At 47.6% G+C, this 19,673-nt stretch overlaps 1 protein-coding gene across 1 annotated transcript in view; it reads right to left on the reverse strand.

Moving 5' to 3' along the window:
- The window catches only part of GPR45 (G protein-coupled receptor 45), a 94,347-nt gene that overhangs the window by 5,003 nt on the left and 69,671 nt on the right, over positions 1-19,673 (reverse strand). The window lies entirely within an intron of this gene.

Below are 19,673 nucleotides of genomic sequence, written 5' to 3' on the forward strand. Positions count from 1 at the left end.
TTGCTGAACCCTAGAATGGAGAATGACTCACTCACTCACGCTTTGGGACAAAGTTGCCCTCGTCACACTTCTTTTCTGGGTCTTGTCCAGCAGCCCAGGAAAACCTGAGCAGCTCTACTTTGGGGAACTGAGAATGCAAACACTTAAGTCACCAACTGCACGTCATAAGCATTTATGTCATCACTTGCGTTTCAGGAAGCCCTGATGAACGAAGCCTGGGATGAGCCCATTGTGTTACAACGCTGGCTCCACAGGGCAGGAGTTTCTGTCTGTGTGAGTTTCTGCTGTGTCCCCAGAGCTTACAGCAGGGCCTGGCACCTGGGAACTGCCTGATAGATCCGTCTAGAGTTAATGCTGCTGCTATAATAGTTGTTTAGCTTTTTTTTTTTTAAGATTTATTTATTTATTTGAAAGAGTTACACAGAGAGAGGGAGAGAGGGAAAGAGAGAGGGAGAGAGAGAGAGAAAAGTCTTCCATCTGCTGGTTCACTCCCCAATTGGCTGCAACAGTCAGAGCCGCGCCGATCCAAAACCAGGAGCCAGGAGCTTCTCTGGGTTTCCCACACAGGTGCAGGGGCCCAAGGACTCGAGCCATCTTTCACTGATTTCTCAGGCACAGCAGAGAGCTGGATCGGAAGTGGAGCAGCTAGGACTAGAACCGGTGCCCATATGGGATGCTGGTGCTTCAGGCCAGGGTGTTAACCCACTGTACCACAGCACCGGCCCCATTTAGCTTTCTTTAATAAAAAGAAAGAAAGAAAACCCACTTTATTCAGTGAGACTAACATGTAAAAAGCTGTGTGTATTTACATCTTCATGAGTGTGGGGTAAGAATATACCATGAAACCATGACCACCATCAAGGCCATAAGCATACATCCTTACTAAGTTTCATCCCACCTCTCCTTCTGTATTTGTGTATTTGTGTGTGTGTGTGTGTGTGTGTGTGTGAAATCAGAAAACTTTACATAGCATCTACACTCACAGCAAATGGTAAGCAGACACTTCTGTCTGGTTTTTCATTTTAAAACCTTTAAGGATATTAATTTAATTTTGAGAAAAGTGCAAATTCACAGAGTATGAGAGATAACACACTGGGGCTAACGTGGTGGCACCGCGGGTTAAGCTGCTACTTGCAACACTGGCATCCCCTACCTGAGTTTGAGTCCCTGCTGCTCTGCTTCCAATCCAGCTCACTGCTAATGCTGCAGAGAAAGCCACAGATAATGATGATCCAGGTGCTTGGGTCCCTGCCACCCACATCGGGGAGCTGGTTGAAGCTCTTGGCTCCTGGCTTCAGTCTGTCCCACACATGGCTGTTGCAGCTATTTGGGGAGTGAACCAGGGAATCAATCTCTCTCTCTCTCTCTCTCTCTAGCATTCGGATACTTTTCAAATAAATACATCTTTTTTTTTTTTAAAGAAAGAATATGTTGAGATCCCATAAACACTTTGCCTAGTTATCCCAAATAGTAACATCTCAGATAACTGTACTGCTATGGAACTTCAAAAAATCCATGGAGGAGCTGGCGCTGTGGCGTAGTGGGTAAAGCCACTGCCTGCAGTGACGGCATCCCTTATGGGTGCAATCTGTCACATACAATTATTCTCAATAAAATTACCAGAAGATTTCTCATCAGAAGTCTCAGAGGCAGCAAGGCAGTGGATTGATATATCCAAAGTGTTAAGCAAAAAAAAACCTCAAGGGCCCGGCACTGTGGCGTAGCAGGTAAAGCCATGGCCTACAGTGTCGGCATCCCATATGGGCGCCAATTCAGGTCCTGGATGCTCCACTTCTGATCAGCACTCTGCTGTGGCCTGGGAAAGCCGTAGAAGATGGCCCAAGTCCTTGGGCCTCTGCACCCATGTAGGAGACCTGGAAGAAGCTCCTGGCTCCTGGCTTCAGATCGGTGGAGCTCCGGCCATTGCAGCCATTTGGGGAGTGAACCGGCAGATGGAAGACCTCTCTGTCTCTCTCTGTCTCTCTGTCTCTGTCTCTCTCTCTGCCTCTGTACTGCCTTTCAAATAAATAAATAATAGACAAATAGACACCGTGGGTCCATCTCCCCACAAGTCCTCTCACTGAGTGGTGTGATCATGGACACCTTGTAGGGCAGGAGTCAGTCCTTAAGCTGAGGGCTTTCCAGTGCCAGGAAGAGCAGGGCTTTCCCCTGGGATCCCACCACCCACATCCTAAACCTTCACTGCCACATACAGTATGGTCAGGGCATTTACTTAAGAGCCCTGAGTGGGTCTCTGTCCTGGGCAGCTGTGCCCCTGAACCCTGAACCTTGACCTTGGCCAATCTCTGCCCAGGTTCCTGGAGCAAGGCCACCACCCACTGATAAGAGAGCAAAATACTTAAGGCAGTGCACTATAGAGTAAGTGATTCTTATGAAACTGTTTTTCAGGGCCCGGTGCTGTGGCACAATGGGTTAAAGCCCCAACTTGCAGTGCCGGCATCCCATATGGGTACCAGTTTGTGTCCCGGCTGCTCCTCTTCCAATCCAGCTTTCTGCAGTGGCCTGGGAAAGCAGCAGAAGATGGCCCAAGTCCTTGGGTCCCTGCACCCCTGTGGGAGACCTGGAAGAAGCTCCTGGCTCCTGGCTTCAGATCAGCTCAACTTTGGCTTTTGCAGTTATTTGGGGAATGAACCAGGGGAATGGAAGACCTCTCTCTCTGGCTCTCCCTCTCTTGTATCTCTGTCTTTCAAATAAAATAATTCTTAAAAAAAGGAACTATTTTTAATACCACTGCAAAACAGTCCCACAGGTACATCTACATTTGGACGATCAGAGTTGGAATTTTATATAAATGCCTTCGCCTATATCTGTGCATCCAATAAGATTTACTTTCTGCTGGTTCAGCCAAAGGCCAGGAAATCTGATAGACTCTTTCTCCATCGTCTAAAATGTTGTTCCAGGGAACAAACTGGTGTTTGTTCCACTGGATTTGAAATCCCTGCTCCAGAAGAACAAATTGGATCAAGTGAAGTCAACCTAGCAGACAGGAGAGTGGGGAGCAGCGCTTTGCTGGGCCAACAGCTTCACTCTGGCATTACCTGCAACCTCACACAGATGGTCTCTTTCAATCGCAACAACTTTATTGGCAGTGAAAAGATACGTGAGAGCAGCCAAAAGCAACACATCAAGTAGCCGTGTTTAGGCACAGGTGCCGTGCCATGTGGCTCAGCTTCTGAGAAAAGGAAGCTCGAAGGGACCTGCATTTTTTATTCTTCAATCCGAGCAAGCCCCTTGGGGAGAATTTTCAGACAGACAAGATTTGGGAAGCCTTTTATGAAACAAGTTCTGACTGCCCATTCTCAGCGATGGCTAAAGTTTCACGTGTACTCATGAGGTGCGGGTTGAGTTTTTTACATAGCTGAGTGTTTTTTTTTTTTTTTTTAAGATTTTAAAATTTATTTTGAAAGTCAGAGATACAGAGGTAGAGAGAGAGAGAGACATACACAGATAGAAATTTCTTCCATCCTCTGGCTCATTCCCCAAATGGCTGCAATGACCAGGGACAGACTAGGCGTAAGTCGGGAGCCAGGAGCTTCCTCCAGGTCTCTCATGAAGGTGGCAGGGGTCCAAACACTTGGACCATCTTCCACTGCTTTCCCCAGGCCATTAGCAGGGAGATGGATCAAAAGTGGAGCCGCCAGAACTCAAACTGGTGTCCACACGGGATGTCAGCATGATGATGTAGTGACTTTACCCATTACACCACAACGCTGGCTCCCAGTTGGGTGGTTCTGAAAGCTGGTCCATGGGCCTGCCTCATCAGTTGCACTGGGAAGCTTGCTCGATGCAAGTTGTCGGAGTCACCTTAGTCTACAGAATGAGCAATGCTGGGAGGTGATGGGGCCCCAGGAGTTCTTGTTCTACCAAGCCAGCCAGAGGCTAGGTGTTCCCAGGGGTGGCAATGTTTGTCATAGCTTCTCTCCTTTAACCCTCGCATCTGTGCCTCCTTACAGGTGAGGAAATTGATGGGCACATAGTTACAGACAGCACAGACTTCTGCCTCTGCGGGTTCCCCATCTAAGGACTCAACTGACTCTGAGGATATTGGGGAACGAGGCAAGAAGATCTGGTAGGAATAGTTGAGCTGGAATATTTTCTTCCCAAGTCTGCACAGCCCTGCGTTGGAACTCCACCCCCTTAGCTGTCAATCTAATAGGCCCACTTTCCCATGATGCACCTGTATTTCATCTGTGACCAGGAAGGAGGAGACACCATGATGGCTACATGGAAGTCAGGCTCCGTGCGAAGGTGCCGTGAAAACCCCCAGAAAGCCTCACACATACTAAACTCACCCCAACTAGTGTGCCACCCCCTACCTCATAACTGGGACTGATAACTTGGGAGTAGCCCTTTCCTCTTTTGGCTTCTGGCCTTTGCCACCCCTCCCCTAGCTCGTTGTTGGCAACTCAGGCCCACTCTTGCTGCATATTTCTCTGTGGGGGTTGCCCACACTCACGCATGAGTGCATATTCACCCCCTCCCTTTTAAATAAATCCTGCTCCCACTTGGGCACTGCCTGTATACCTCTGCTTTGAATTCTTATCTCCATGGAGGCAAGAACTTGGAATAAAAATTGGGATACTCACACTTATAACAGGTTGAAAACAGTGGGGGAAATTAGTACATACAGATCTTTCTTTCCCTTTGTCATTATGCCCTAAGCAATGGAGTAGTACAAGCGACTACTTACATAGCATTTCCATCGTGTTAGGTGCTATAAGGCATCTAGAGGTGATTTCCAGCCCACGGCAGGATGTATGTTGGCTCTTTGCAAAGACTGCACCATGCTCTGTAAGCGACTTGAGCATCTGCAGATATTGGTACCTGCAGGTGGTCCTGGAACCATTCCTCACGGCTGCTGGAGGGATGCCCATGGGAGGGGCTGACTCCAGGGGCCATGGCCTTAACCCTCGGGCTGTGAGAAGAGAGGCCACTCAGCTAACAATTCCCCATCAGACATTTTTCTATTAGGAATGAATCAGCGTTCTGCAGCTAGCGCCATCATCATGTATTTCAGCAGGAAAGATAAGGAGTAAGGGAAGCCAAGCAAGGGCTGTGTGCATGTGTGTGCGTGCGTGTGCATGTGTGTGTGTGCGTGTACATGTGTGTGCGTGCGTGTTGGGGGGGAGCACTGAGCATCCTGGACAGACCCTGGGACACAGGCTGCCCTCAGGCCCGTCTTTCCCTCCCGCGGCAGATGGAGGAACTTTCACATCTGCTTCCTTCCCTAGCAAACAAGCATGAACGCATTTGTCCCCACAGATTGGAGATTGCTGGCTTCGGAGCACGCAGGATTTAACACGACAGCTACAGGAGGCACAGGGTGGAGTGGGGACGCACTCACCACCCTGTTTGTTCAACTTGAGGTGCTTTCTTCTCCTTTTCAAAACAGGACACACATAGACTACTGCATTTGCTTGGAACAGCAGAGGGACTGCCCACTAGCCCATGGCCGGCCTCCAGGGCTGAGAGGGTCAATACCCTGGACACACCAGTGACCAATTCAGAGCCATGGAGGGGGGAGATTCCTCCCAACAGCCAGCTTGACTATTTCAGGCCTCCATACATACAGTGTTCAAAGATGATGGAGGCCTTGCTTTGATCAAAGAAGTGGTCATAATTCTTAGTAGTTGAACACAATTTAAAAGTACACCAAGTGCGCCAAAAGTATGTTGTTTTTCTTTCTTATAGCTACCTGACAGCATTGAGTCATCCCCTGATCTTCCAAGACCTCCCTCACTGCCCTGACAGGTACCAAAACCCAAGGATGCTCTAGTCCCTTCAGTGACGTAGTCTAGTATTGCCAGAGAACCTACCCAACCCTCCTCTGTACTGTGAACCGTACCTGGATGATTTAAATACAACACAAAGACTGTAAATAGTGGCACTGCATTGTTTAGTGAATGATGATAAAAAGAGTGTATGTGTTCAGTACAGATGCACATTTTTCTTAAAATTTTAAGAGAATTTTTAGTCTATTTATTTGAAAGGCAGAGAGATGGAGAGAGAAAAAGAGAGAGAACTCCCGTCTGCTGGTTCACTCCCCAAAAGCCCACAACAGCCAGGGCTGGGCTAGGATAAATCCAGAAGCTGGGAACTCAATCCAGGTCTCCTGGCAGGAATGGAGGACCAGCTCCTCCCCAGGTGTGCATCAGCAGGAAGCTGGGAGCAGAAGTGGAGCAGAGACTCAAATCCATGCACTCTGGTATGGGATGCAGGTGTCCCCAATACCCATCCCTCTTGGACATAGTCGAGCCATGGTTGGTTGAATCCTCTCAAGCAGAGGCCACAGATGACAGAGGGATGGCTACAATTCTAGTCCCATTTGCAGAGGTGCAAACTTAACCCAATTATGTGGTTTGGTTGAGATGCTCCAGGCAACAGATTGGGGTGTTGAGTTACAGCTTCTCTTCTGCTCTCCCGGCCTTCTCACCTTTCCTCCGCCCTGGGGAAGTCCCACCTCTGAACCACCCATCTCACACACGGGTTTCGTTGTGCAGACAAACTTGCTGCTACTGATTTAGATTATGACTCTGATCGTACTTGTTCTAGCTTCAAGGAGAGCCATGGGCTATGCAAGTACTTTTGAAAAGTATGGCATAACCTACAGGCTGGTCCTACCACACCTGTTGTTGTGTCTCCTTGTGGCACCAGCTCGCTGCAGTGGAAGGCAAAGCTCTTGCCTCCGTTGCGTGGTCAGCTTCCCAGCGAATCCAGGAGACTGTGTTTGTCCATTTCACCACCAGAAGCCAACTCTCCAGCCCCTGGCAGAGCTACGTTACAGGTGTTGCGTGTCAGGTAGGACTTTGAAAGTCCCTGAACCACACATGAAGATTTTGCTCAAAGCACAAAGCAGATGGTACTCGCTTCAAAGTGATATTTTTAATGCGTGATATTTTTAATGAAATCGGAGGCTATTAACACTTCTTCAAAATCCTAAAAAAATAAGACCTGCAAATATTGCATTTTTTTCAGGTAGAGTTGGGTGATGCCACAAGCTACCTGGCTGAGGGGCTCCCAGCAAGGCTGCAGAAAACCTGATACCAACGCCTTGAGCTTCTCAGGGCTGCTTGGGAAAAAACCTTTTGCTTCTCCAAAATCACAAGCTCCCTAACCTGGTTTTCTCAAAAACTAACTGTAGGGCCCTGTAGGGCCAGCGCTATGGCAAGGCAGGCTAAGGCTCTGCTTACTGCACAAGCATTCCATGTGGGGGCTGGTTCATGTCCTGGCTGCTCCTCTTCCGATCCAGCTCTCTGGTATGGCCTGGGAAAGCAGTGGAAGATGGCCCAAGTGGTTGGGCCCCTGCACCCTCGTGGGAGACCTGGCAGAAGCTCCTGTCTTCGGATCGGTGCAGCTCCGGCCATTTTGGCCATTTCAGGAAGGAATATGTGGATGGAAGACCTCTCTGTCTCTGCCTCTCTGTCTGCCGCTCTACTTCTCAAATAAATAAATAAAAATCATTTTTAAAAAAAGGAATTGTAAATTCCTTTTATAAAGAGGAATGTTAAAAAAATTTCCATGGAAATGTGTCTTCTGAGAACAAGTTTGCATGGATTTCAAAACTTTTTTGCACCAGTATAAATTCATCTTTTAATTCCCTTTTCCTTTGGACTTTTTTAAGTATGCCAGTACATTTTGCAATGTTTTTTGACACTCATGCCCTAACTCTGGAAAAAAAAGAAAGCCAAACCAAACAAACAAACAAACAAACAAAAAACAAAAAAACCCTTCATATAAGTCTGGTAAAAATAGGCTTTTTATTTGAAATAGAAAAAATGTATTTTAAAGCTATTTTTGATGACAGTTAAATGTTTTAGCAGATTTACAGACACATAATTTACATACCATAACATTTTCCCATCATAAGTTTATAAATCAAGGATTTTTCAATCAATTTATAATGCTGGGTAACTGTAGCCACAATCTACGTTGAGAACATTTCTATCACCCCCAAACAGGTCCTTCACGTCTCTTTGTAATCAGCTGACAGAACTTTTTAGTAGTGGCTTCAAGTTATTTCCAAAAAATAGGCTCCTAATATGACCCAAGACCTTAACAATGCAAATGGAAGGCCTGGAAACTCTAGCACCTGCCTGCCCTGCCCTACCACTGCCCTTGATGTAGAGGGGAGTGATGCTGAAGAGGACCCCTTCCCAGGGAAGGTAAGAGACTCATTGGGATACTCTCAGTCTGTATGCCCTGGCCTGGGTGGCATTCATGACCCTGAATTCGTGTGTGTCAGTGGGGCAGGAAACAAGGCAAACCTAACTCACTTGCCTGCACAAAGCCACCAAAGTAAACAGAAGCTGCCGCATGGACCGAGAAAATAGGCGGCAGAAGGGACATGGGAAATAAGGAGGTGGCAGGCCCTCTACTCCGGAGACCTAGACTGTGGTCTTGGCTCTGCTTCTTGGCTGTTTAGCCTCAATTTCCTCTTTTGCAGCAAGGAGTTGGGGTAGCTACCTGTTATGGTTTGGATAGCGGTCTGGGTGATCCCCAAAGGCCCATGTGTTAAGGGCTTAAATCCCAAGGTCTTTTTTTTTTTTTTGTAAAGATTTATTTATTTATTTGAAAGTCAGCATTACGAGAGAGAGAGAGAGAGAGAGAGAGAGAGAGGTCTTCCATCCACTGATTCACTCCCCAATTGGCTACAACTGCCGGAGCTGTGCCAATCTGAAGCCAGGAGCCAGGAGCCTCCTCTCTGGGTCTCCCACACAGGTGCGGGGGCCCAAAACTTGAGCCATTTTCCACTGCTTTCCCAGGCCATAGCAGAGAGCTGGATCAGAAATGGAACAGCCTGGATATGAACTGGCACCCATATGGGATGCCGGCACTGCAGGTGGTGGCTTTACCCGCCATGCCACAACGCCGGCCCCAATCCCAGGGTCTTATGTTGATGAATTGAGGCTGGGGTCTTGCAAAGTGATTAGATTGGATTAGGCTGCTAAGGTGGGGCCGCTGTGATTGAGTCATAGTGGCTTTAAAAAGACAGACCCATGTGCCCTCTCTCTCTCTCTCTCTCTCTCTCTGCTTCCTGGCTTGCCATGGGATCCTCCCATAACAAGTGTTCTACCATCCACTCCTCTCATCAGCTGGCATACCAATGGAGCTGCCCAGACTTGAACTGTGCACCTCCAAAACCATGAATTGAAATAATCAGCCTTCTTAAGTAGGTTTTTTTTAGGGTCTTGTAGTTATAGCAACACAAAACTAATACACTACGCTGCAGGGTTGTGGTGACGATTCAATATTTGAAAATGCACCCTTCAAATCACAAGGCACTCGATGAGGGTGGGGAGGAGTCTTTATCAGAAGAGATGGCAAATTCAGTCCCAAGGACACAACTTGCCAGAATCTGAACTGTCTGAACTGACTGCAGGTGCGTGGGTTCCTGGAGGTGGAGGCTGAGTTTCTCATGAGCACTGTGCCTCTGAATCAGGTCCATTTGAAATGTATGTGAGTTAACACTTTGCAAAAAGTTTCATGATCTCGTTTCCTACACCTCGTGAAGCTGGAAGCTGGAGCTTGCTCCTGGGCCATCTTTAAATGTTCCTTTAAGTCGGAAGTTTGTGATGCTTGTCTAAGAGAGGCTCAGAACCCCCAGCCAGCAGAAAGCACATTGCCATAACTTCAAGAAATGTCACGCTTCTTTGAGCCAACTGTCAGGCTCTATGGTTTCCTTTCTCTGCCGTGTAAAAAAAATCATCAATAAAAAGGAAATTGTATGTGAAAGCCTAAGTTTCTAGGACTCTGGACAGGGAATTCGTTCATTCGTTTGTTTAATTAGTATTTATTGAGCAGTCACCATGGGACAGGTGATGGGATTCAGTGACTCACTATGCCATTTAAGAACATGTAATTTGGGGGCTGGCGCTGTGGCATAGTGCATAAAGCTGCCGCCTGCAGTGCTGGCATTCCATATGGGCGCTGTTTTGAGTCCAAGCTGCTCCACTTCCAATCCAGCTCTCTGCTATTGCCTGGGAAAGTTGTAGAAGATGGGCCAAGTCCTTGGACCCCTGCATCAGCATGGGAGACCCAGAAGAAGCTCCTGGCTCCTGGCTTCGGATTGGCACAGCTCTGGTCTATGCAGCCATTTGGGGAGTGAACCAGAGGATGTAGGTCTGCTTTTCAAATAAATAAATAAATCTTTAAAAGAAAAAGAATGTGTAATTTGCTCTGCTTTTCTCCATATGCACTCTGCTGAAGACCTGTGGAAAGCTGGCATGGGGTCCAGAATGTAGCACAGGAGGTTTGCAATGCTGGCATCCCGTATCAGAGCATTGGTTTAAGACGCGGCTGCTTTGCTTCTGATCCAGTTTCCTGCAAATGTGCCTAGGAAAGCAGCAGATGAGGGCCCAATGACTTGGGCCCCAGCTACCCATGTGGGAGACCAGAATGGACTTCCTGATTCCTGGCTTGGCCTGACCAGTGTTATGGTCATTTGGAGAATGAAGCAGTAGATGATTCTCTCTCTCTCTCTAATAATCTGTGGTTTTTTTTTTTTTTTTTGAAAGAAAGCTGTCCTGGGTTTATTGAGCAGATTCTAGAGTCTTAAGGCAGACCATGATAGAATGTATCATCTGTAATAAAACGCTGAGCCCGACTCAAGCAAATGAGAAGCTAGCAAAGAGCGCCACATCTATGGTTGCCTGACTACATCACATAATCCTGCCTGCACAGAGATCTGCCTGCTGTGTTCTACTCTGTGTTCCATCACTCCTTCCCCCAACCCCAGAGGCTGCATGCTTTAAGAGCATTTCTAGGTTCACAGCAAAATCGAGAGGAAAGTATAGACAGTTTCCATCTATCCCCTCCCGACCCGTCATAGCCACCCTCACTATCAACATCTACACTAGAGTCGTACCTTACTACGACCCAAGAATCTACTCTGAGGCAGGGCAGTCACCCTTGGTGTGTGCATTCTATGGGTTTTGACACATGCACAATTCTCAGCACGGCAATGCATTCAGAATACTCTCACTGCCCTACAATTCCTCTGTGCTCTGCTCTGCCTTTTCGTTTCTCTCTCTCCGTCAACCCCTGGCACCCAATGCTCTCTTTTTTTACTTTGTCCACAGATTTGCCTTTTCCAGACAGTCTTCTAGCTGGAGGCGCACAGTATGTAGCCTTTTCAGGATGGCTTCTTTTGATGCAGGCAAGGAGGCAGCACTGACAAGGAAGAGCCTGAGTGGCAGCCCTGGCTAGCTGCCCTAACCACCACCACACCCACCTTAATGCAACACTCCAACTCCCCTGGCACGCACCACCGACCACAGTCCAAAGCACAACTGCTGTGGTTTTGCCACTTAGAACTAGATGCATTACCAATTCAAGGTCTTCAGATTTTCTCCTATGCATTTGACATATAGGTCTGCGATCCATTTCAAGTTCATTTTTGTGAACGGTCTAAAATTTGTGTTTAGATTCGTCTGTTTGCACGTGGTGTCTAGTCGTCCCAGCACCATTCGTTGGAAAGACTCTCTTCACCTTGGTTCCATTGTGTTGTCTTGCTCTTTTGTCAAATACCAGTTGACAAGACCCTTACTTTTTATTTTATTTTATTTATTTAATTTTAAGATTTTATTTATTTATTTGACAGGTAGAGTTACAGTGAGAGGGAGAGACACAGAGAGGTCTTCCATCCTCTGGTTCACTCCCCAAATGGCCGCAATGGCCAGAGCTGTGTCAGTCCGAAGCCAGGAGCCAGGAGCTTCTTCCTGGTCTCCCATGCAGATGCAGGGGCCCAAGCACTTGGGCCATCCTCCACTGCTATCCCAGGCCACAGCAGAGAGCTGGATTTGAAGAGGAGCAGCAGGGACTAAAACCGGCACCCGTATGGGATGCTGGCATGGTAGGCGGAGGATTAACCTACTGCGCCACAGTGCCAGCCCCAAGACCCTTACTTTTTTTTTTTAACTTTTATTTAATGAATATAAATTTCCAAAGTACAGCTTATGGATTACAATGGCTCCCCCCCCATAACTTCCCTCCCACCCGCAACCCTCCCCTTTCCCACTCCCTCTCCCCTTCCATTCACATCAAGATTCATTTTCAATTCTCTTTATATACAGAAGATCAGTTTAGTATATATTAAGTAAAGATTTCAACAGTTTGCCTCCACATAGAAACACAAAGTGAAAAATACTGTTTGAGTACTAGTTATAGCATTAAATCACAATGTACAGCTCATTAAGGACAGAGATCCTACATGAGGAGTAAGTGCACAGTGACTCTTGTTGTTGACTTAACAAATTGACACTCTTGTTTATGGCATCAGTAATCACCCAAGGCTCTTGTCATGAGTTGCCAAGGCTATGGAAGCCTTTTGAGTTCGCTGAATCTGATCTTATTTAGACAAGGTCGTAGTCAGAGTAGAAGTTCTCTCCTCCCTTCAAAGAAAGGTACCTCCTTCTTTGATGACCTATTCTTTCCACTGGGATCTCACTCGCAGAGATCTTTCATTTAGGTTTTTTTTTTTTGTTTTGTTTTTTTTGTTTTTTTTGTTTTTTTTTGTTTTTTTGCCAGAGTGTCTTGGCTTTCCATGCCTGAAATACTCTCATGGGCTTTTCAGTCGGATCCGCATGCCTTAAGGGCTGATTCTGAGGCCAGAGTGCTGTTTAGGACATCCGCCATTCTATGAGTCTGCTGTGTATCTCGCTTCCCATGTTGGATCATTCTCTCCCTTTTTTATTCTATTGGTTAGTATTTGCAGACACTAGTCTTGTTTATGTGATCCCCTTGGTTCTTAGTCCTATCATTATGATCAATTATGAACAGAAATTGATCACTTGGACTAATGAGATGGCATTGGTACACGCCACCTTGATGGGATTGAATTGGAATCCCCTGGTATGTTTCTAACTCTACCGTTTGGGGCAAGTCAGCTTGAGCATGTCCCAAATTGTGCATCTCTTCCCTCTCTTATTCCCACTCTTTTATATATATATATTTTTTATATTTTTTTTTTTGACAGGCAGAGTGGACAGTGAGAGAGAGAGACAGAGAGAAAGGTCTTCCTTTGCCGTTGATTCACCCTCCAATGGCCAGCGCAGCCGGCGCGCTGCTGCCGGCGCACTGCGCTGATCCGATGGCAGGAGCCAGGAGCCAGGTGCTTTTCCTGGTCTCCCATGGGGTGCAGGCCCCAAGCACCTGGGCCATCCTCCACTGCACTCCCTGGCCACAGCAGAGAGCTGGCCTGGAAGAGGGGCAACCAGGACAGAATCCGGCGCCCCAACCAGGACTAGAACCTGGTGTGCCGGCACCGCTAGGTGGAGGATTAGCCTAGTGAGCCGCGGCGCCGGCCTCGATTCCCACTCTTATATTTAACAGGGATCACTTTTCAGTTAAGTTTCAACACTTAAGAATAACTCTGTATTAATTACAGAATTCAACCAATAGTATTAAGTAGAACAAACAAAAAAAATACTAAGAGGGATAACATATTAAGTTGTTCATCAACAATCAGGGCAAAGGCTGAAGGACCCTTACTTTTTAAACAGCTATTGTTTTAAACAGGAAGTGCTTGTGTTAGGCTGAGGGAGGAGGTGACTTTTGGGGAGTTGCAAATGAAGAGAAAAAGAGCATTGAAATGGAGTTCTTCCATTTTTCCTGGCTGTCCAGATCAGCCCAGCTAGAGGTGGGATGCACAGTGACCTAGCTCATTAATGGATCATCTAAACACAGTAAGGGGCCAGTGTTGTGGTGCAGTGGGTTAAACCACTGCTTGAGATGCTGGTTCAAGTCCTAGCTACTCTGCTTCTGATCCAGCTTCCTACTAATGTGCCTGGGAAAGCAGCAGACGATGGCCCACATACCTGGACCCCTGCCACCCATGTGGGAGACCAAGTTGGAGCTCCTGGCTCTTAGCTTCAGCCTGGTCTAGCCTGGTTGCATCCACTGGGGAGTGAACCAGTGGATGGAAGATGTCTCTCTCTGTCTCTCTCTCTCTTGCTCTATCACTCTGCCTCCTAAATAAATAAAATAAACCTTTACAAAAGAGCCACTCAGAGTCAACACCTGTGACAATGTTTACTACTAAGAGGTTAGCACTGGGAGGCTGCTTTGGAAAGCCCAGTCCAGGAAGACCTGCTCTCTGAAAGGACGTGCTGCAGAATGGTTAGCGCTGGGGAGTGGGCTCAGTCAGGGTGGAATTTGATTCTTTCTGTGTGACCAGAGAAAAGTCCTTATCTTCTGAACCTCATTTCCTGATGTATAAAATATAGACAATCATGCACAATTCCTAGGGTAGTTCTTAGGATCAAGCCAACAATACACTCTGTGCAGTGCTGAGAAGACTGACTGCTATTACTGATATTATTATGGCATTTTTTCCTTCAGCCTCATTGTCCTGCTCCTCCTTCGCTGTAAGATCTGGTGGTGTTCAGCTGTGAGGCCACTAAGGGAACTGTGCATCTTACAGCATCTGCTGACCTGACCTGCAGCCCAGCGGATGTAGGCTGTTGGCTCTTTGGGAATCTACTGGCTTCTAGGGCTGCATAATAAATTACTACAGGTGTGGGGGGCTTAAATCAACAAAAATGTGTTCTCTTGCAGTTCTGGCTGTTGGCAGTCCAGAATCAAGCTCTTTGAAAGCTCTAAGGAAAAGTCCTTTCTGTCCCGCTCTGCTTCAGGTGGCTCCTGGTCGTGTTGTTGACCATTCCTTGGCTTGGAGCTGCGTCACCGCCATCTCCACCTGTGTCTTCACCAGGCGTTCCATGTCTCTGCCTGTCCTCTCCTTTCCTTCTTCTTTTTTTTTTTTAAGATTTATTTATTTATTTGAAAGGCGGAGTTACTAAGAGAAGGAGAGGGAGAGAGAGAGAGAGGTCTTCCATTCGCTGGTCCACTCCCCAGTTGGCTGCGACAGCCGGAGCTGCGCTGATCTGAAGCCAGGAGCCAGGATCTTCCTCCAGGTCTCCCACGCGGGTGCAGGGCACTGAGGACTTTGGATCATCTTCTACCGTAGCAGAGAGTTGGATGGGAAGAGGAGCAGGAGCAGCCGGGACTAGAACCGGCACCCATGTGGGATGCCGGCACTGCAGACAGCAGCTTTACCTGCTGCGCCACAGCACCAGCCCACTCTCCTTTCCTTCTAAGAGCACCACAGCATTTAGGTTCCACTGTAACCCAGCATGATTCCCTCTTGACTTGATCCCAGCTGTAAAGACCCTGCTTATAATAAGCAGGGCCCCGAGGTTCTGAGCTGCTGTGAGTGTGAGGGGCCCCATCCCTGGGGTCAGCACTGCAGCTTCTAAACATCGTGAGAACAACTGGTCTGCTCATTTCCGGAGTGCATCCTCTGGACGGTCCTTACTGATGGGCAGCAGGGCGGGACCAGCGGGAGTCCTGGTGGCATCTTTGCTGTACCCCAAAACTCCACAGTCAGTCAGCTGTGCAAAGTAACCCAGACAAAAGCCTTCCAGAACTGTGATTATACATTGTTTACATCCCTTTGGGGAAATATCCTTGAACTAAATCACATAGAAAAGTGTCTTTGAGATCTAGTAATTGAAAAAAGCTTGAATGGATTTTTTTAAAACCTCCTAATTTTCATAATTCATAATAACACAAAAGAATGCACTTAAAAACTCCCTGATTTATGTTATTACTATTTAGAGGGGATTACTACTAATTCAGGGCACAATGATGTTTTCATTTTTCTTTCTTAAAAAAAGTTTTGTGGGGCCGGTGCTGTGGCACAGAGGTTGGGCCACTCTGCAGTGCCAGCGTCCATATGGGCAAAGGTTCAAGTCCCAGCTGCTCCTCTTCCCATCCAGCTCTCTGCTGTGGCCTGGGAAAGCAGTAGAAGATGGCCCAAGTGCTTCAGGCCCTGCACTTGCTTGGTAGACCTGGAACAAGCTGCTGGCTCTTGGCTTCAGCCTGGCCTAACCCTGCCATTGTGGCCATTTGGGGAGTAAAACAGTGGATGGAAAGCCCTTTCCCTTCTCTGCAACTCTGAATTTCCATTAAATAAATAAGTACATAAAATCTTTTACAAAAAAGTTCTGTTACCCTTTTCTTCCCTTCACCCTTTGTCTCTCCCTTCCTCTCTCTCCCAGTCCCCCTTTCTCTGGTCCCCACTAATCCAAAGAGTTAGTGACAGTACATGTTTTCCGAGACATAAAAAAGTTAGAAAAAATTAATAGAAAACAATAGCAGTTTTCTCCTATAACTTTTCCCATTGAACTTATTACAGTAAAATTTGGACTTTCAGGGGGCCAAGCTGTGATCTGAAGTGGATCCAGCTGCCAGACTTTTGAAGTCTATGTTAATGCTGGTTGATGTGACTGTAATTGGAAGAAATATGGAAAAAGCTTTTACATTTAAAGAAGAAGAAAAGCAAGTAAACTGTTAGAACTAGATCAGTCTTAAAGATACATCTTGAAGTGTGTGGTGGCCCTGTGAGGGGCTTGAGCTTCTGTGTTCTCTGCAGTTACTGATAAAATATTCCATTTTATGAGTTTAGAAAAAGGTTTGATTTCTTGTAGTTACTTGATTCAATAGAGATAAAGCAGGAAGCATATGAGTGAGAGGGCTGGCATAGAATAAATTGGACTGGATATTTTCCCTTTTATTTATTATTAAAGATTCATTTATTTGAAAGGAGAGAGAGAGAGAGAGAGAGAGAGAGAGAGAGAGAAAATCTTCTATCTTCTGGTTCACTTCCCCAGATACCCACGATAGCCAGGTCAGAGCCAAGGCCAAATCCAGGAACCAAAAACTCCCTCCAAGTTTCCCCCATAGTGGCAGGGGCCAGAGAACAGGGGCTGTATCCCTCTGCCTTACCAGGCACTATTTAGTAGGAAGTTGGATTGAAGCTGCAAAGCCAGAACTTGAACCAGTGCTCTGGTATAGGATACAGACACTGCCAACACTCGGGGCCCCAGTGCCGGCACCAGCTGAGTACTTTTTTGCAGATCAGATTCCTGCTGATGAGCACCTTGGGGGTGGGGTCCCAGGGTCTGCATTTCCAGCCCCCCCCCCGGCCCCCACCACGATGCTTTCTTTTAGTTCTTAGGCTGGATTGGGCCAGTGCCAAATCCGAAGCCAGGAACTCAATTACTTAGCCATCACTGCAGCCTGGGAGCCAGAGCTCTGAATGATAGCAGCTACTCTTTTGAAAGATTTATTTGAAAGCCAGAGCGATGAGAGAGAGAGAGAGAGAGATCTTCCATCCTCTGTTCCACTCCCCAAATGGCTGCAATGGCTTGGGTCTGGCCAGGCCAAAGCCAAGAGCAGGGACTCGGGCCATCTTTCCACTGCTTTCCCAAGCACATTAGTGGGAGCTGGATCAGAAGCAGAGCGGCTGGGACTCAAACAGGCACTCACATGGGATGCTGGTGTCACAAGCGGCAGCTCAACCCGCTGAGCCACAGCGACCCTGGGAGCCTTAACCTCTAGCCAAATACCTGCGCCCACGTGATTCTGCAGTGCACTGAGGTCAGTGAGCTCCCGGACTGCATCTCCAAAGTTCCCTTCACTTTGCCCACCTGCAGTCTGTGCTGCTCTGGACTGAACACCCAAGATGGATGGGGTGAGGCGCAAACAAGAGGCAGGGTGGGTACGGGATGGAGGAGAGGCTACAGTAATGAAGGGGATGGAGTTTGCCCTGGGCCCCTGGCCTGGCACCTGGGCCCTCCTCTAGGGTCGTGTTTGGTGGGTGGGGAGCCCTGGGTTCTGGAGCAGGCAATTCCTATGGGCAGGTGGGGGTGAGAAGCCCTGTGCTGGGGGAAGCCAGCAAGGAAAGACTTGGAAGCACACAATGGTTCTGATTAGCCATGACTTGAGTGTACCTTTCGCAAGCAAACCATCAACCCAGAGCCCACACACCAGCCACCTTCTCTGTGCACCTGCCCTTACCACTCCAGGGGAAGTGCCGGAGAAGTCAGCGTAACCCCTCGGTCCCAGAGCACCCACCCCCCGGAATTGCAGTAAAGGTTCTTTCCCGTGTTCTGCCCTCCCTCCCTCCACCCACCAGCTGACCCTGCAGTGTCCCCAAGTGGCTCAGTTTGCCCCTTCCTCTCAGAGCTGTAACAAATTTTAAAAAAATATTTATTTATTTGAAAGTCAGAGTTACACAGAGAGAGAAGGAGAGAGAGAATCAGAAAGAGAGAGAGAGAGAGAAAGAGAGAGAGGTCTTTCATGCACTGGTTCACTCCCCAATTGGCTGCAATGGTCGGAGCTGCACTGATCCAAAGCCAGGAGCTAGGAGCTTCTTCCAGGTCTCCCATGCTTGTGCAGGGGCCCAAGGACTTGGGCCATCCTCCACTGCCTTCCCAGGTCACAGCAGAGAGCTGGATCGGAAGTGGAGCAGCTGGGACTGGAACCGGTGCCCATACGGGATGCCAATATTGCAGGTGGTGGCTTTAACTGCTACACCACAGCGCCGGTCCCCAAAGCTGTAACAATTTTTAAATGACAGCCATGATCTCTTTGCTTCACCACACGTGATTAGTAATAAGACCTACATTTGGGAACAGAGGGATGCAAGCAAAACACAAGCGAAACCGCTAGCAGTGGGAGAGGAGAAGTGAGAGAGAAAAGAACGAAAGGGGGCAGCACTGTGGCACAGCAGATTAAGCTGCTGCCTATGATGGTGCCATCTATGGGAGCTGGTTCCAGTCCCGGCTGCTCCACTTCCAATCCAGCCCCCTGCTAATGTGCCTGGGAAAGCAGCAGAGGATGGCCCAAGTGCTTGGGTCCCTGCACCCACAGGGGAGGTTCCTGCCCCCGACAGGGGAGATTTCGTTGGAATTCCAGGCTCCTGGTTTCAGCTTGGCACAGCCCTAGCTTTTGCAGCCATTTGAGGAATGAACCAGCAGATGGTTTCTGTAACTCTGCTTTTCAAACAAACAAATAAATAAATTTTTTAAAAAGAATGTTTGAAAGCTGATGCATGAGGGCAGGAGAAATGCAGCAGGCTGGCCAGGAGCAGAAGGTCAAAGGAAGGTTATTGCAATTTTCTTTACATTGTAAAAATGCCATTTGAAAGGTCTGTGGAAGATTCGGAATTATATTTACAAAACTATCTCAAGACGTCATAGAAAGAGCTCTTGCTTTGCCAGCAATGTACTCATTCTGCAGCCAGCTCTGGCTTCCATGGACTGCGTGGGGCACGAAAGTTGCGGAGTCTGAAGGCGGGGCCAGGGTTGTGGTGTAGCAAGTAAAGGCGGTTCGAGTCCCGGCTGCTCCACTGCCAATCTAGCTCTCTGCTAATAGCTTCAGAAAAAGCATCAGGAGATGGCCCAAGTGTTTTTAGCCTCTGCTATCCACATGGGAAACCCAGGATTGAGTTCTGAGTTCCTGGCATTGAGTTGGTCCAGCCCTGGCTATTGCAGGCATTTGGGGAATGAACCGGCAGATGAAAGATTGATCGATCTCTCTGCTTCTCTATCTTTGAAATAAAATGAAAATAGATAAAAATTTTCTGAAGAGCTGAAGGGGCTGGCTGTATGAGCTTACCTGCAAAGTGAAGAAGTGGACATGTGCTTACATGGCTGTGGAGGGCCCGTGGGCTGGTGGCTGTGAAGCAGCTTGAAATTATAGCCAGGTAACGTAAAGTGTGTCTGTGCCTTGACCATCAGCATTAACACTACAATGGGAATATGAGAGGCACATTATTTTCTGAAAAAAAAAATTTGCTTAAAAATTATGTT

The sequence above is a fragment of the Oryctolagus cuniculus genome, chromosome 2 (genome assembly GCF_964237555.1).
Source record: "Oryctolagus cuniculus chromosome 2, mOryCun1.1, whole genome shotgun sequence".
Classification (NCBI taxonomy): Eukaryota; Metazoa; Chordata; class Mammalia; order Lagomorpha; family Leporidae; genus Oryctolagus; species Oryctolagus cuniculus.